The sequence below is a fragment of the Sus scrofa genome, chromosome 14, assembly GCF_000003025.6.
Source record: "Sus scrofa isolate TJ Tabasco breed Duroc chromosome 14, Sscrofa11.1, whole genome shotgun sequence".
Lineage (NCBI taxonomy): Eukaryota > Metazoa > Chordata > Mammalia > Artiodactyla > Suidae > Sus > Sus scrofa.
In genome coordinates, this window is record NC_010456.5 from 16,692,248 (window position 1) to 16,709,965 (window position 17,718).

A 17,718-nucleotide genomic window follows, 5' to 3' on the forward strand; every position below is an offset into this window, starting at 1 on the left:
AGTGCTGGAGCTTGCTCTACAAATGCAAAACTGTTTGTGGCTATCAAGATGGAATGGTATTAATCTCCTAAAGTAAGCTGAACATAGTTTTAAATCCACAGGATCAACACCAGAATTCTTGGGACGGAGTCCCTGTCATGGTGCAGCAGAAACGAATCTGATTAGGAACCTTGAGGGTGTGGGTTCGATCCCTGACCTTGCTCAGTGGGTTAAGGATCTGGCATTGCCATGAGCCGTGGTGTAGGTTGAAGACACAGCTTGGATCTGGTGTTGCTGTGGCGTAGGCCGGTTGCTACAGCTCTGATTCAGCCCCTAGCCTGGGAACCTCCATATGCTGTGGGTGCAGCCCTAAAGAGGACAAAAAGACAAAAAAAAAAAAAAAGAGAGAGAGAGAGAGAGAGAATTCTTGGGACATCTCCTCATCCATAATCCCACTGGATCATGATAACATCCAATAAGATTCTCTCAAACATTCCCACATAATGCTCTAATTGCCTGGGTTCAGGAGAAACATTTTATTAGCAATTCATTTTTTAGCATATCAAAATAAAATGCTGCTTCTACTTCTTTCAGAACCTCTTTTGCTTAAAACTTAATTTATCTGAACTGTAGGCCTTAAATGATTTTCCATTAAATTACTTTGTGACATTATCTTCTAGACATAGCCTTAATGTTATAGTAGGTATGAAAAATCTATATAATTGGCTTGAATTAGGCTGGTGATAACTAGAACATTCTCGTTCATTATCTAAAGCCAATAATCATAGTACTTCCAGAGAATTTTTTCATTTCTTTTGAGAACATGGGAGAAAAATAAATTATATCATCATTCTATGAGAACATGGGAGTCTGTTAAGTTCTGAAACTTTTCATTCCTTCTCCTGAAATCTATCCAGAACAACAAGAAGAAAAAAAATAAGGTCACAGAAAATGAATTTTCAGCAAACAGCTGACTAACAAAACCCCAACACTCCAAAATTACAGTCAATGCTGTAGTCAGCAACTGAGACCATAAGCACTGTGCAGCAAGTCTATGTAGGAATTCAAGAGGACATTCTGGGAAAGAACTGAGATTGATTAGGGTCTAAACACTAAAGAGAGAGAAAGATACGAAGTGCCTAATCAGAGATAGTAGATCTTAGAAACCACCAGTAATAACTTTCTAAAAGGGATCATATTATTTTGTAAGGCAAAGCCTGGGTCTCTGCAGTGTGTGAATAAATCAGGAAGTTGAGAACTATACGTAGAAGCTTTTCAGAGCCTGGTTAGGTACCTGGAGGCACAGGAAGCATGACTTCACAGAGTTGCTGTATTTTAAGGAAATACTTTTTTTTTTTTTTTTTTTTTTTGCTATAGCAACGGAGGAAAGAGCCCATGAGAACTAATTCTATAAAGCTCTCCGGGTCCTTCTCTTCACCTCCTAATAATAACAGAGGATTTAATTTTGAGGACCATGAAAGTTATATGCACAATACCTACTCAAAAATACAGTAAGAAAACTGTGAAAGAGAGTAGCACAACTCTATTGGAAGATGGAAATTTACCAGGTAATTGTTACCACAAAACAAATGTAGGGAGTTCCTGTTGTGGTGTAGTGGAAATGAATCTGACTAGTACCCATGAGGATGTAGTTTTGATCCCTGGCTTTGCTCAGTGGGTTAGAGATCCCGCGTTGCCGTGAGCCGCATTGTAGGTCGCAGACATAGCTTGGATCCTATGTTGCTGTAGCTGTGATATAAGCTGGCAGCTGTAGCTCTGATTCGAGAGCGGCCCTAAAAAAAGCTGGGGGGGGGGGATAAAAGGGTTAATTTATAACTCAACATTTCAACATGAATTTGAAAAACCTAATGAAATAATCTTAGCTATGAATTTAAATCACAAAGAAATAATAAATACATTTAAGACTCAGGTAGCAGGGATCCACACCATGGATTATTAATGCCTACTTTGTATAAGAATGTAATCAGAAAATTAATTATTTTGACATTTTGGGGATGTGCAGTAAAGAATTAAACTTACTGGTCTGGTCTTTGCCCTTGTGTCCTGAGATGTGATCTCTAGGAAGAATGGCTTTGTTTAGCTGGGGGCCTTGGGCCACATGATATCCTCTCTACCTCAGGGGCTAGAGACTAAAGCTCGGCCATGAGCCCTGTCACCCAGGTCTACATAACTGAGCCCCAATAAAAACTCTGGAAACCGAGGCTCAGATAAGCTTTCCTAATTGGCAATATTCTGTGTATCATTCACATTGTTTCTCAGAAAGTAATGCTGCCCATGACTCCACTGGGAAAGGACAATTAGAAGCTGCATGCTGGACTTTTCTGGACTCTGACCTCTGCACCAATTCCTTTGGCTGATTTTAATCTTATCCCTTTACTGTAATAAACCATAATTGTGAGTATAACTGCTTTCAAGTGAGTTCTCTGCATCCTTCAAATATATTATCAAACCTAGCAGCAGTCCCTGAACTCTGAAGCTGGTGTCAGAAGTGAGGGTGGTCTCTTACGGACTGCTTCCTTAACTTTGCTGGAAATTTTTGCAATTTTGCCGGAAATTATATAATGAGATTCTTAAGTCATGCCTACCAACAGAGTGTATTTTGTGTTTGTTCACAACAGACTCCTATGAGAGAATATGTGGACTATTTGTATGTTTCTGTGAGTTTTGTTTGTTTTGTTTGCTTTTTAGGGCTGCACTGCGGCATATGGACGTTCCCAGGCTAGGGGTTGAATTGGAGCTGCGGCTGCCAGCCTGCACCACAGCCACAGCAACTCAGGATCCAAGCCACAGATCACGGCAATGCTGGATCCTCAACCCACTAAGCGAGGCTAGGGATTGAACCCGCATCCTCATGGATACTAGTTGGATTCATGATGGGGATTCCTGTTTCTGTGAGTTTTTGATTGTAATACAAATAGTTCTTGCTACATTTATCTTAATGCTGTGTTGCCTTTAATGTGGAATCTATACCTGGTTCATAAAAGGCTTGTTCTTCTGTTTAAAAAAGAATGAGGGTGAATTAATTAGATACTGTTCTGATAAGAAAAAGACAAAATAAAGTACTTTTGTCTTTTTTGGCCATTGGTCCCTAAGAATCACAATTTCAGTCCAACTAAAGAAAATGTCACTCCTATACCTGGCAACAGTGCCTTTATGATATGACTATAATGAGGAATTAACATTCTTCAATCACTTTTCTATTCATATCCTAGGTTCTGTCCTTTAGCCATTTTCAATATTTTCAATTCCCTTGAAAAACTTCCTTCTCATCTGCTTGGCAAAACTCAACTCTGGTTCAACCCAGGCTTAGTGTCCGCCTTCCTCTACAGTGTGTCATCGCAGGTCCTCCTGCCTATCCCTGGCAAGTGTTGAACTGTCATTCTCAAGAGTACTGAAATGTGTCTGACCTCCCATTCCACCATCTATCTCCTCATTTTCACCCAAAGACCTGCTATTTAATAGGAAAATTGATACTAACATTCAGAAATTTGTTAGTTGTGCTTACCAACAAAAACAAATCTGCGTTCTCACAAATCTTGGCCTCTTTGGTGCTAGAGAGAAGAATCGTTTCATTTGTACCCTAGGTTTCATTACCTCTCATCTCTCTAAGTTTTTTATTCCATTACTTATCTTCCCCTCCATCCAACATCTTCAGTCCTTTCCTACAACCTGCAAGTTGCTCAAATTTCTTTCATGTTAAAACAAACACCCTATACAAGAGGCCCTTTAGGTATTTATCTAAGTGCTCTCATTCCCTTAATAGTCAAGGTCCTTAGAAGTAGCGTGTGCACTTATATCTGGTTTATTCCTCTCATTACATCCTATGCTTGAAATGCTTCTCCCGTCCAACAACCCCATTGTTTCCCATCACATACAGGATAAAATCTGAGCCCTTCAAAAGTTGGCCCCTGCCTAGTCTATTGCCTCTTTCTACCATACCACTTCTCACCTGGTACTCTACACATCTGCATAACTGAGCCACCCAGAACACACCCCACTGTTGAAAGCATCTGTGTTTAACACAGGCTAATTTCCTTCTTCAGCAGCTGTCATCCTTTTCTTTTATACCATCCACTCTATTCATCCTGTAAGCACAACACTGGAATCATTTTATCTCTGAAACCATCCTCTTAGAAATTTGATGGAACCAAGAAAATAGTTCCAGTACTCCTCATCTGAGTCTTCATTCAATTTATAAATAAGACGGAAAAATGGGGCTGGTAGAGAGCCACAGGATCCCATGGATCCCTTAGAAACTGCATCTCAGTAGTTCCCTGATCCTGATTCCTCTTGGGGAATCATTCTAGTCTGCCCCCTTGAGATCTTGTCTTTCTTCTGTTAGATTTCTTCAGGCCACAATCATTTTTCTGATCTAATAACAATGATGATGCTTCCCCATTTCTTAAAGCTTTAAGAACATTTAGATCCAATTGTATCTCCATTTCTCTTTTATATCTGTTTATCCTGGACTTCAAGATCTCATTTTTCCATTTCGCATCTTCCTAGTTTGTTCCCCCAGAAGCTCTCTCTCTCCAAAAGTTTAGGTATTCTCATAAGGAAATCCCTTTCTCCAGTGCAATTAGCCTATTTTCCCTTATTTTGTCTCTATACTATTATTACTGTTCAGAAAACAAGACTGAAGCATACTTTTCAAGCCACCTTAGCTTCTCCTTGACTTCCTAAGAACACTTGTGTTCCTAGAGACACTATTCCAAGCACAATCTTTTAAATTGCATTTTTAATCTTTGGATTTGTAATAATTTTTCTTTTCTTTTTTCTTTCTTTCTCTCTCTCTCTCTCTCTCTCTTTTTTTTTTTTTTTTTTTTTTGTCTTTTTTTAGGGCTGCAGTTGCGGCATATGGAGGTTCCCAGGCTAGGGGTCCAATCAGAGCTGTTGCTGCTGGCCTACGCCAGAGCCAAAGCAATGCCAGATCCAAGCCACATCTGTGACCTATACCACAGCTCACAGCAACGCCGAATCCTTAACCCACTGAGGGAGGCCAGGGATCGAACCTGCAACCTTATGGTTCCTAGTCAGATTCGTTTCCACTGTGCCATGACGGGAACTCCAGATTTGTAATAATTTCATTGAGCTGTTTCTCTAACACAAAAAGATAGCAGTCTTTAGGATAAGAACTCTCATTGTACTTATTAATAAGTCCTCTTCCGTTCTATATGTGATACAGTTTGGCTACAGTATGATAGATAAAGCCATGTTTAAAACAAATGGAATCAAACAGTTAAAAGTTAGCCTAATAGGTAGTGAGTAATGTTTAAGAGCCTGTGAACTTAATAATTATTAAATCAGAACTCAGAAATGGATTATTATTCTTGAGTCACATGTATACTCCTGGACCCCTTAACTGTGGGCAGGGAACCAGGTCATGTTGTGATTTAAGTGCTTTCATTGCAACTATTTGGATTCAGTGAAGCAGCAATTTGTAGAAAGATAGTGTTCAGACAGGCTTGGAAGTATTTACATTGCTTTCTTTGGGTTTCATTTTTTGACTAGCAGTTAATTAAACCATCTTTTTGATTTATATTTAAACTGATAAGTTGTCTCATGTATCCCATTTCATACTTGGGAAACTGAACCTATGATCTGATTTATACTGATTGAATTTCAGCACACCTTTGCAGCCTATTGAAATTTTGTACTGGTATGCACCCCAGTCTCTAAGTTCTGATTTAATAATTGTTAAGTTCATACTAATTTTAAAATTAAGATTATTTTGAGATCAGAGAATGGTAAGCAAGTCTCTCCTTGAAAGCCTGAGTTCTAAAAGGTAAAGCTTTGGCTGTGTGGGTAGTCATGTCTCCACCATTGGGGCAGCAGAGGAATCTGCTCTATAGAAGATCACCAGATGAGAGATGGAGAAAGAAACTTCTGTCTAAATGTGGATTCCTTGGGTGAGTTGGGGCTGTGGTCAGCTCCATTCCTCCTCTCTCAGCATCATTCTATTCTAACAACCTAATAGAACACAGTAAATCCTTTTTTTCACACAAGATAATTAAGTTTCTCAGACTTACAGATTTGGAGAATGGACTTGTGGTGGTGGAGGGGAGAAGAGGGGGGAAGAGGAGAGAGTGGAATGGACTGGGAGTTGGGGGATAGTAGATGCAAACTATTATATTTAGAATGGATAGGCAATGAGGTCCTACTGTATAACAGAGAGAACTGTGTCCAGTTTCTTAGCATAGACTATGATGGAAGGTAATATGAAAAAAAAAAGCGTGTATATGTGTGACTGGATCACTTTCCTGTACAGCAGAGATTGGCACAGCATTGTAAATCAACTACACTTTGATTAAAAATACAAAAAAAGGAGTTCCCGTCATGGCGCAGTGGTTAACGAATCTGACTAGGAACCATGAGGTTGCGGGTTCGGTCCCTGCCCTTGTTCAGTGGGTTAACGATCCGGCGTTGCCGTGAGCTGTGGTGTAGGTTGCAGACGCGGCTCGGATCCCGTGTTGCTGTGGCTCTGGCCTAGGCCGGTGGCTACAGCTCCGATTCGACCCCTAGCCTGGGAACCTCCATATGCTGCGGGAGTGGCCCAAAAAAATAGCAAAAAAGACAAAACAAACAAACAAAAATACAAAAAAAGATTTAAAAGCCTGTGAAAAAGCCACATGAATCCAGGAGGTTAGTACTGAAGAGTCTCCTCTTTTGGCCCTGAAGGTAGACAAAAAAAAAAAAAAAAAAAAATGTGTATATATACACAATGGCTTAGCAGGTTAAGGATCTGGCATTGTCTGGCTTTAAATTGTCACTGCCAAGTCTGGTTAGATAGTGCGGACAGGCATATCTAAAACCTTCCCATCTATGGTTTGGGTCACTGCTGTGGCATGGGTTTGACCCCTGGCCCAGGAACTTCCACAGCCATGGGTGAGGCAAACAAACAAACAAACCAAAATGTACTGCTTAGATATTGCCACTCTATAATAATCTTGATATATGGTAGTGTGTCTTCCAGCTTCATTCTAGATTATCAGCTTTTCTTGGCCTGTTGCATTTCTAGATACATTTTAGAATTAGCTTGTCAAATTCTTTAAAACCTGATGAGAATTATATTGTGATTGCATTGAATCTACAAATCAATTTTGGATTTTTAAATAATATTTAAAATTTTACTTTATATTATACATCAGGCAGATAGTTAGGCATGAGCAGAGAAGGGTGGCATGGGGCCAGATGGCACATGGCAAACAGCAGGGTCCATGGTTGGACAGAGAAAAGCCAGGACCTCCAGACCAATAAGAAACCACACATTTTGGGGTGATAAGTGCCCTGGAGGCAGACAAAGAAAGGTAAGAAAGGATACAAATCTCCAGTGACTGAATGTAACTTGTTGCTCACTATGCCCTCATTATAATAAAATTAGTTATGCAGATAAGAAGTACCCATCATACACCAACACCATGACACTGCCAATAAAACCAAATAAGGACAAAAATTCTTCCTCCCTTCAGGAACGTGGAACTGGGATGAAAATTAAGGAATATGACCTCCAAACCCCAGCTTCCCAGTGAATATCCCACCCTTACAATTGGATGCCTCTTATAACCAGTGTGCCAAAAGAAACACAGGGCAGCTACCTACTTGCCTCTCTGCCTGCTTCTCCTTGAGAGGTGTATTTCTCACTTAAATAAACCTAACTTTTCTTTTGAAAAAAAAAAAAATTTACTGGTGTTCCTATTGTGGCGCAGCAGAAACAAATCTGACTAGGAGTCATGAAGTTGCAGGTTCAATCCCTGGCCTCGTTCAGTGGGTAACGGGATCCAGCATTGCAATGAGCTGTGGTGTAGATCACAGATGCAACTCAGATCCCATATTGCTATGGCTGTGGTGTAGGCATCTATAGCTCTGATGTGACCCTTAGCCAGGAACCTCCATGTGCTGCAGGGGCAGCCTTCAAAAGCAAAAAAAAAAAAAAAAAAAAAAAAAAAAAAAAAAATTAATTTATATTATACATTACGGATTACATTTGTTTCTCTTTCCAGTTCTTTTACTTTTGTGGGGAAAAGAAGGGAATGCTTTGTTACATTGGCCAAGATCTCCAATACATGACTGAGTACAAGTGTGAGAGCGGATCTTCTTGGGTGTTTATTTTTCTGACGAAATAAGAAGGCTGAAGGAAGATGTCTACTGGTGATATTTCATGAGTGTCAGGGCTGGCACCTGTGATTTTGCCGACTTCCCTTCATGCTATTCAGAGTAGCATTCTCATGATTAACTTGAACCAGCAGCAATCTATCAATACCCTATTTATAATCAAGGTATTTTTCATATAAGAAGGAAAGGGAGAGTGGTTATTGGGTCGGTGATTGATAGAGTTATCTGCAATGGTCTAGATTTATTTATTTATTTATTTTTTGTCTTTTTGCTATTTCTTTGGGCCGCTCCTGCGGCATATGGAGGTTCCCAGGCTAGGGGTGGAATCAGAGCTGTAGCTGCCAGCCTACGCCAGAGCCACAGCAACGCAGGATCCGAGCCGCGTCTGCAACCTACACCACAGCTCACGGCAACGCCGGATCGTTAACCCACTGAGCAAGTGCAGGGACCGAACCCGCAACCTCATGGTTCCTAGTCGGATTCGTTAACCACTGCGCCATGACGGGAATTCCTGCAATGGTCTAGATTTAGAGTAATAGAAGGAGAAATAGAATAAGACCACATTACTTAAAATTCTTGAAACATGAAAAATTCTTTCAGATGTTAGCAGAAATGAGTTACTGATCTAAATGATAGTTTAAAAATAATCCCACCTTTTGTAAACCTAAAAGCAATATGTTCAGGTATTAAATGACAAATTCATTCAATAAATATTTGAGCCTATGGCATATGTATAGCCATAGGTTCTAGGAGACACATACAACATGATACACATTCCTTACCTTCAAGAAACTTCTACACTAATTTTCTGTATTATACTTTCTACTTCATAAAACTTTTTCATAGGCATTATTTCCTTTGAAATCATAACAACTCGTGTAGAGGAAATGTTTATCTGATGAAGAAATTAAGTGCGGTAGACCCTGCAGATCTGCTTTTAACTCTCTGACCTTGACCACTTCAATTCCTCAGGCAGCCTTCCAGCTGCCGTATTTGCATCTTCAGCCCAGGACTTTCTACCAAGAATGGAAAGCAGCCCTGTCCCCATGGTCAGGACAGTTTGGAAATGCCTGAGAATTTTTGGGCACGCATCTCAGCAGCTCTTACCCCATGACCAACAGGATTTGTGGTATAGATACCCCAGCTCTCTTGCCCTGCAGGTAGGTAACTTTGAGGTGTGTGCTTCATACCATTTCCCAAAGCTTTCCTATGGGATCATGCTTCAGGCATTACCAGTGGTAGCTAGCTTGATAAGCAGCCCTTTATTTACTGCCTTCCCTTCTTTGTTTCACTTCCCCATCTCCTACTGGTGTTTCCTGAATCCTCTAGATAAACTACCTAAACTCAAATCCTCGTCTGGGGATGTAGTGGGCATTTCCCCTAGGTTATTTCCCCAACACCACCCCTCAGCTAGGCGGCTTGGTTCAGTGGGTGGACACGTGATTCGAGCCAAGTCAGTTGGAATCCTTCCCAGGGAATTTTGTTCAACCCGAAATAAGGAGAAAGGAACACTCTTCCCCCTTTTCAGTTCTTTTCCCTCCCTATCACTGTATTTCCAGTAAAACAGTGCCTGGCACAAAATAAGAACTTGCTAAAAACTTGTGGAGTATTTAGCGAATACAAGTCCTACAGTTTCCTTGCTGTCAATGGACATTTACAATCAGACATGAATTTTAAAATGCATGAAATACTCTTGTTACTATATCCTGGGTGCCACAGCACAGTGTAGTAGTGCACGCACAAACTCGGGAACTGGCTGCTTGAGATTTAAGCTTTGCCACCTGCTAGTTGTTTGTACTGGTTATTGGTCTGCTGTCTCTCAGCTCCTTTCTCCTCCTTCTACTCTCTCCTCAGGGTTGCCAGGATTCTGGAACCCTAAAAGACACACCCAGACTCACCTGCTAGTAGGTCTCCAGTGGGGTTCTGCTGATGGGAGATCAGTAGGCAGGAGGAGGATGGACAGCACTCTTTCTTTGGATGCCCACAGCCTTGGAAGCGCCACCCTCCTCTACTCTGGCTCCAGGAACAAGTACCCCCTGAAGGTTGCTGACTTCCTGCAAAGGAGCCAGCAGAGTTCTAATAATGCAACAGTTAAGTTCTCCAAACCTCAGAAGCACACATTTGTGGGTTTGGGATAACACTACTTTCCCTTTTGTTTCCCCAGGGCAGTGTTGCTGAGTTTTCTTGCTACCCTCTGGACAGCAATACTCTTTTTGTTCCTCCAGCCCCTTCTGTAAGGATTGCCTCAGTAATAGAGGTAATAACATTCCCTCTGAAACACCCAAAGTGGTTTCTCTTTTTCTGATTGGATACTGACTGGATACTGTGACCTCAAGCAAGTAACCGTCTTTGCCTGTGACCTCCTCTGTAAAATGAAGATAACAGTAGTATTTCCATCTCACTGGCATTACTAGGAGGATGAAATAATTTTAGAGCACTTAGAGCAGTGGCTGGCACAAAGCAGACACTATAGTTTGTTAAATGATATTGGCTATTGTATTCTGTTGTTAAATACATATGGCATTAGCCATAAATTTTATGAAATCTAACGCCCTCTGCATACACCTGTCACTTTGTGCAACCTGCCCCATGATCCTCCCTTATCGTTATTGCTTGTCACTATCACCTCCCTACCTGTATGCTCCATCTCCTCCTTTGCTCATTCATCTCTTCTGTCATAAATTAGCATGCATGTTTTCAGTGTCTTTTTCTCTCACTTACTTTAGACATAATACAGACCTTTTAGAGGCCCGTGAGTTTAAAGATTTATGAAGCAATTGTACCTTAGGATGCAGCAGTGATGAGAGGGATGTGTGGGCTGGGAAGCAGCACTGGCACTGGAAGACTGGCATTGGAACCTGAAAGTGAATTCAGACTCTTGAAAATGAGATGCCAAGGACCTTGTATAGGAGAAAGGATTGAGAAATTCAGATTCTTTTGGTTAAATCTTATCCATCTTAAGGCTATTTTACATTTGTATCAAGTTATTTGACTTCTGCTTTTTATTTTGAGAATAGACTTGCTTTCAATTTCCTACTCAGCAGGGAGAGCAGATTCGGAATCTAGGTTACACGCACTCCATTTCCAAGATCCTTGAGACCACCCACCTCTGCCCTCCCCCCGCAACAAAAACAAAAAAACGAGGGAATGTGATAGGCACAGAGGTTACTGAACAGACAGAATACCGCTGTGTCTGTTCAAAGGTGGGGTCATTGTCCAGAGAACTGGTTACAGAAATTCCTAAAATTACAGTTTTCCACAAAGTAAGATCACTTCAATTTTTACTATCCTCTTAACTTGCAGGTGTCCTATGAGGCACAGAATAAATTCTTTATTATTATTATTGATTAGTCCAATCTTCAACTATGCATAATACATTTTTTTTTTTTTTTGTCTTTTTGCCATTTCTTGGGCGGCTCTCGTGGCATATGGAGGTTCCCAGGCTAGGCGTCCAATTGGAGCTGTAGCCACCAGCCTACGCCAGAGCCACAGTAACATGGGATCCGAGCCGAGTCTGCGACCTACACCTCAGCTCACGGCAACACCGCATCCTTAACCCACTGAGCAAGGCCAGGGATCGAACCCGCAACCTCATGGTTCCTAGTCGGATTCGTTAACCACTGTGCCACGACAGGAACTCCTTCAGATGTACTTTTAAAAATATGCATCTAAATTTAGTCTAGATTTCTAATTAGACTAAAAAACGCAGGAGTTCCTGTCGTGGCGCAGTGGTTAACGAATCTGACTAGGAACCATGAGGTTGCCGGTTCGATCCCTGCCCTTGCTCAGTGGGTTAAGGATCGGGCGTTGCCCTGAGCTGTGGTGTAGGTAGCAGATGCAGCTCGGATCCAGCATTTCTGTGGCTCTGGCATAGGCCAGCGGATGCAGCTCTGTTTGGATCCCTAGCCTGGGAACCTCCATATGCCACGGGAGCCGCCCAAGAAATGGCAAAAAGACAAAAAGCCAAAAAAAAAAAAAAAAAAAAAAAAAGTACATCTGAAAATGTCATTGTTTGCAAACATACTGTTAAATACCATCACTAAGTATAACAACAGAATTATTTGGGGGTAAAGTTGAAATATGTCACCTTTATGAGTATTTACACCAGAACTTACAATTTTTAGTCATTACCAAACTTAAAATTTCATTGGCTAGATATAAGATCAGCATAGAATTAACAAACACCTACAAAAAATGGACAAAAATTATTTTATTTTCCTATTGTATGAAAGCAATACTCAGCTAAACATGGGCTAAATTAAAAATGCTATTATGCAATTCAATAGCTGCTCTCTTAATTACTATTTTCTAAAACAGAATAGTATTCACTTCCTCCTAAATGATCCCTCTATTTTCACACTGTACTCGGTGGCTCTCACTGTTAAAGTTTAAACTGTTCTTGACTAGTCTGAATTCAGTGCTCTGCAAGTAGAAAAATAAGTCACTGGCCTTAAAAAAAAAAACAATACTGAGGTATAATTTACGTATCATAAATTTACTCATTGTAAGTGTACAGTTTAATGATTTTTAGATAATTTATGCAGTTGTGCAACCATCACCATAATCCAGTTTCAGAACATTTCCATCACCTTAAAAAGTTGTTTTCACAAAGATAGTGTCTTTGTGCTATCAGCCCAGTTCCCACGTCCAGCCCCAGGGCAACTACTCTTCTGCTTTATGTGTCTGTACATATATTTGCTTTTTCCAGAAATTTCATCATCGATGGAATCATACAATCTGTTGTCTTCTGTGTCTGGCTTGACTTAGCATAATGTTTTTAAGGGTTCATTCATGTTACAGCTTCTAGCAATGTTTATTCCTTTTTCCCCTCAATTCCTGTTTACTGATAAATAGTATTCCAGTGTATGGATAAACATTTTTGTTTATTCAGTCATCAGTTAGTGGACACTGGGATTATTTCTGGTTTTTGGCTATTACAAGTAAAGCTGCTATAAACATTCACATACAAGTTATTTTTGTGGACACGGTTTTCCTTTCTTGTGGGTAGGTCCCACAAGTGGGCCTGCTTGGTAAATATGTGCTTAAATCTTGCGAGACCGCCAAACTGTTTTCTGTAATGACCATACTATTTTATGTTCCCACTGGTGATAGAGGATTGTTCCAATTTTTCCACATTTTCACCAACACTTGCTATTTTCTGTCTTTTTAATTACAGCCATGTATAGTGGTATCTTACTGTGGTTTTAATTTGTACTTCCCTAATGATTACTAGTGTTAAACATATTTTGATATGCTTAGTAGCCATTAGTCATTGGCTTTTTAGTACAGACTTATTTAAGACCTGGGATTCTATATATAGGAAGATAATTTTTGCATATATATATATATACACACACATACATATGTAACTAGCACCCCAAAGTACAGCATGCCAGGCATATTACAGCTTAACACAAATTATTACTTTTATTATTTTCTGAACAAAAGACCCTCAGAATTGAACTCCATTTGTTTTTCCTATCTCGTTGGTCTACTTCCTTGTGTTATAAAAACCCACATGACACTTTGTTTTAAACAAATAATACTTTAAAAATTTACATAATTTCTCTTGCCTGTGTTCTTTTCCTCCTCCTGAGGATTTAGGATCATTTTCCTTAAGGAGGACTGCAGGCAATAAATTCTCAGCTTATTTTGTCTGAAAACGTCTTTATTTTGCCTTAATTCTTGAAAGCTTTTTCCCTGGATATAGAACTTGAAGTGAGTAGTCTTCTTTTTCCTTTAGTAATTTAAAGATGTCATTTTATGGTCTTCTGGATTTCATAGTTCTGTTGAAAAGTCAGCATTCAGAATTATTGTTGCTTTTTAAAATCTACTGTCTTTTTCCTCTGGTTCCTAAGACATTTCTGTCTTAAATTTTCACATTTTTTATTACTAGGATGTGTTCCAGATGATCTTTCCTGTATTAGGCAGAACAAACCCCTCTAATAGGTAGAAGGATAAAGGGTTGATTATCTTAGTCCATGAGGGACTGAGCTGGTACATATCCAGGATGTGTTGTAAAGTCTTAATAAGGCCCAGTTCACATCTGGCTCACTTCTGTTCCTCAGACATTGTCATGTGGGCTTTTGACTGAAGTCTTGGTGGTCTCTGTCTCCTTAACCCTGAAAGACTGTGGAAGATTCATTTGTGTTTCTTCCGGTGGACATCTAATTCATAATGATTCACAAAAATAAGTGATTTTTTGGAGTTCCCATTGTGGCTCAGCAGTAATGAACCCAACTAGTGTCCATGAGGACGTGGGTTCAATCCCTGGCCCCACTCAGTGGGTTTAGGGTCTGGCGTTGCTGTGGCTGTGGTGTAGGCCAGCAGCTGCAACTCCCCAGTTCGACCCCTTACTTGGGAACTTCCATATGTCTCAGGTGCGGCCCTAAAAAGACAAAAAATAATAACAGTACATAACAGTAGTATCATTTTTCATTGAAAATGCTAGCAATAGAACAAGAGGTTTTTGTTTTTTCTTAACATGCATTTTCATTTCTTCAAAAATTCACTGTTGAGCTACACCACTAAGTTGACTCTCTGAAGAGAGTACAGTTAAGCCTCAGAACCAGTGGTCTCCTCACAAGTGGATGTGCCCATGTGACAACACTTTAGATGCTTACCCTTCTCTCACTACCTTTAAAACAACTTGAAAATATTAAACTCCAATATAAGATTCATCTTTCAGAAACTAAGATGTGTGCAGAGTAATTAATGGTGTTCAGTTTTTTACATTAACTATGCAACGTAAGAGAATAATTATTTTATATACAACTTACCTTATGAAAAGCATACTTGATTTTTGCTAACTATATGAGTTAATCAATAAATAGTAATACTGATTGAGAACTTATTTACTGCTTTGTATACGTGAGGGGCGGTTACAAAACTATATTTTCTTTCCTTTGAGATTTTCCCAGTCTGACTTGATTAGATTATGAAAAACACAAATTTTTTAGGATAAATGACTGAACAAATGGTAGCAGAACCCAGATCATTTCTAAACAATTCTGCCAGGTTGACATTGCTGTAGATAAATTCCAGCTTACCAACAGAAAAGCTTTTTATACTTATAGGATAGGCAACCTATTTTGGAAACAGCTTTGATCTTAGCTCACATTTATTCCTAAATATTTATGTTGTTATGTTTTGTGAGATGCTGAACTCAGGCAAAGTTTGGCAAATAAAGTGATATACTTGTATCATCTAGGGGGAAAACCCCTGGTGAGATCATTTTACTAGAAAACTAATGACTGAGCAATAATATATAATGTAAGTTTTATTCTATGTAGTTTATTAAATTTGAGTTTATTACATCAAATACTGTTCTGAAATAATTAGGCTCACACTTACTGGTGCTTATAACCAAAGGAATTCCTAGAAACAAGTTATTTATCATTTAAATTTTAATTATAATCTTTTGACCACCTAACAACTGCAAAAATTAAGATATTTCTTCACATCATGATCACATATTCACAGTTACAGAATCATACAACTTAGAGATTATCCACAAACATCATTTTAAATCAATAGAAAGCCTAGAGATGTTATGTGTATTATTCAAAATCTCAGCCCTTGTATTTTAATTCACACATTTTTTTTAATGAAAAGCACAAATTCTTTTCTCTGTATCGTCTTTTAAGAAGATGCTGTATTCTAAAAAAAGTAAATTTGGAAAATTTATTTTAGAACATATGAAATTTCATTTATGACTTCATTGTACATGTCAATGTTACTTTTAGGGAAGTACGGAAGGAAAATGAAGTCTTGGAATGGAGGATAAAAGTAGATTATAGAAATGTCTTCCTGTTCTCTGCTGTGATGAGATAAAGAATGGAAATTGGTATCAGAGGGGTTGGCTCCTTCTGTAGGTTGTTAAGAGAAGGATCTATTCCAGGCCTTTCTCCCTAGCTGGTAGATGGCCATCTTCTCCCCTTGTCTTTTCATATCATGTCTGTCTCTGTGGCCAAACCCACAGTTTTTACGAGGAAATCAATCATATTGGATTAGGGGCTCACCCAGGTATGATCTCACCTTATCTAATTACATGTGCATTGACCCTATTCTCATATAAAATCAGTTACAATTGTGCTATAAAAGCACAGAGAAATCCAAGTTGAAAAAATAAACCATACCATATTATTCAAATAGCAATAGAGATCACTAACGCATTATTTTCCAATTTACTTTTAAATTCAGTGGTATTAGGTACACGCACCACGTCGTGCAACTAACATCCATTTCCGTTTTCAAAAACCTAGTTTTTATCAGTAAATCTAGATAAACAGCTGCTGGAACTGAGGTTCTGCTGAGCATGAGGACTGTATACAAACCAAATAGGAGCACACAGTTTAACAAATGCCAGTGAATTTACGGAGGAAAGAGAGAATATTTAAAATCTGTTGAAACCAACTGTTTCTTAACAAACGGGCCAACAGAAAAAATAACCCTCAAAACTAAATGCAACACAGAGATAGCATGTCAGTCACCATGGTCCTACCCCGGGAAAGGCGGCTTGTGAGCTTTGAAGCGAAAAGTTAAGGTCGCTGGGCCGCGCTCTCACCAGACGCAGAAAGGAAGGTTCTTAACCTGGGCGGGGAGGAGTCTGTGAAGCGCCGCGGCCGCAGTTTGGCGCGTAAATGCTTCAGAGGGCGGGCAGCTTTCAAGGCCTTCCCGGGTGTCTCCGAGGGATCTCCGACACGGAAAAGGTTTTAAAAACGACCGCGTGGCAGAGACAAAACAGTGACCATCGCGGGGACAGCGAAACGGCCTAAGGCGGCGAGGAATGGAGGATGTCGCAGGGATCGGAGTCGGGGCAGCAACCGGGTGGGGATGGGAGGGATAGCCCAGCCCGAGGGTCACCGCCCAGGATCCGGCCCGGATGGAGGGGTGGAGCCAGGGGGATGCTTCCCACCCCTCCCGGCCCCGCCCTGCTCACCCCCGGCTAGACGCCGAGACAAAGTGGGGAATGAGGGGCCAAGTGTGGACTCCACGGGCGATTGGCCCCCGTGGGGGCGGGAACGGCTCCCCCACCCCTCCCAGGGTCTCGCCACCTGTCTTCCTCCGGTCCTACCCCAGCCTCAGCGACCGCCGGCGGGGCTGGTCGTCCGCCGCAGCGCAGGCTCCTCGGCCTCCCCATGTTATTCTCTGGACGGGGCAGGGACCACCACTCCGGGAGCCGGGACTGCGGCCGCTCTGGGGCGGGGGACCGACGGGACGCACCTCCCCGGCTACCTCAGCGTCAGCCAACCGAGCGGTGCCGGCTGGGTAGAGTAGACCCCGCGCTTTGAGACTCAGTATTTTTAAATCTGGCGGGGCTTCCCCGGCGGGCCAACCACGCCCCCCGCCTCCTGCCACAGCCAGTCAGCGCCAGGCCCGCCATTTTTCAAACCCTTTTCCGGCCGCCAATCAGGATCGGGCAGCACATTCCTCCCCCGACCGGTTCTAACGGGTCTGGGAGTTAACGACCCGGGCGACCCACCGAACCTGCTAGGCTGCGGCCGTGGGGACGGGCCTGGCGACACGTCGACCAATCGGAGGCCGCCGGGGCTAGGGGGCGGGGCCTCCTGGAGTTTGAATAATCCCCAGAGCCAATCGGAGCGT

General features: G+C 41.0%; 1 long non-coding RNA gene across 1 annotated transcript; it reads right to left on the minus strand.

Moving 5' to 3' along the window:
* On the minus strand, positions 501-17,182 carry LOC106507243. The gene is made up of 4 exons (XR_001303102.2): positions 16,616-17,182; positions 10,896-10,970; positions 10,011-10,166; positions 501-1,782 (listed from the first exon to the last, which is right to left on the minus strand). It is a non-coding gene; the product is annotated as an uncharacterized LOC106507243 (long non-coding RNA).